General features: G+C 51.2%; 1 non-coding gene across 1 annotated transcript; it reads left to right on the forward strand.

Annotated features, from left to right (window-relative positions):
- The first annotated feature begins 531 nt into the window (after window positions 1–531).
- TRNAA-GGC (transfer RNA alanine (anticodon GGC)) lies at window positions 532–603 on the forward strand. Its single transcript has one exon. It is a non-coding gene; the product is annotated as a tRNA-Ala (tRNA).
- The last annotated feature ends 382 nt before the right edge of the window (window positions 604–985 follow it).

Raw genomic sequence — 985 nt, forward strand, 5'->3', positions numbered from 1 at the left:
GGTTTGCCAGTGCCTTCCCCAGTCATTACCGTTTACCCCCCAGCAAGCTGGGTACTCATTTTACCGACCTCGGAAGGATGGAAGGCTGAGTCAACCTTGAGCCAGCTGCTGGGATTGAACTCCCAGCCTCATGGGCAGACAGCTTCAGACTGCATTTCTGCTGCCTTACCACTCTGCGCCACAAGAGGCTCATAGAGTAGTCATAGAGTAGTTGATGGCTATTTCAAGCCTAAGCTACGTTTGTAGAAGAGTTGGTTTTATACCCTGCATTTCACCACCCCAAAGCATTTCAAAGCGGCTTACAATTGCCTTCCCTTCCTCTCCTCGCTATGGATACCCTGTGTGGTGGGTGGGGCTGAAAGTGAAGAACTGATCTGTGAGAGAACAGCTTAAAGCAGAACTGTGACCAGCCCCTGGTCATCCAGCTGGCTGCATGTGGAGGAGTGGAGAATCTAACCTGGGTCTCCACTACATCAAGCTGGCTCCTGAACTGTCATCCTCTAGCTACTAAAAGTCTAATGCAAATTGGAAGGGGATGTGGCTCAGGGGTAGAGCATCTGCTTGGCATGCAGAAGGCCCCAGGTTCAATCCCTGGCATCACCAGTTCAAAGGACCTGGCAAAGTAGGTGCTGGGAAAGACCTCCACTTGGACAGCCGCCTCCGGTGTTGAGTAGGCAGTTCTGAACTCGACAGACTCACGGTGTGAACCGGTATGAAGCCAAGTCTAGCGAAGGAATTCCTGTTTGCAGCATCACCACCAAAAAGACGCTGGAATTCCTGCCTAGGTTTCACATGATGAGTAAAGAGAAACCTGACCAGTACATCGAGATCTGAACAGATGTGGGCAGAGCAAATGCTTTGACCATACAGTTAGAGGCACTGTTAGCCATCCGGCCCTGCCCTTAATGACTCAGGCTCCTGCGGGTAATTTAGGCTGACAGGAAGTGATCTAAAAGGAGCTTTGCGCTGGACATGAACCCCTGGT

The sequence above is a fragment of the Paroedura picta genome, chromosome 14 (assembly GCF_049243985.1).
Source record: "Paroedura picta isolate Pp20150507F chromosome 14, Ppicta_v3.0, whole genome shotgun sequence".
NCBI classification, from domain to species: Eukaryota; Metazoa; Chordata; class Lepidosauria; order Squamata; family Gekkonidae; genus Paroedura; species Paroedura picta.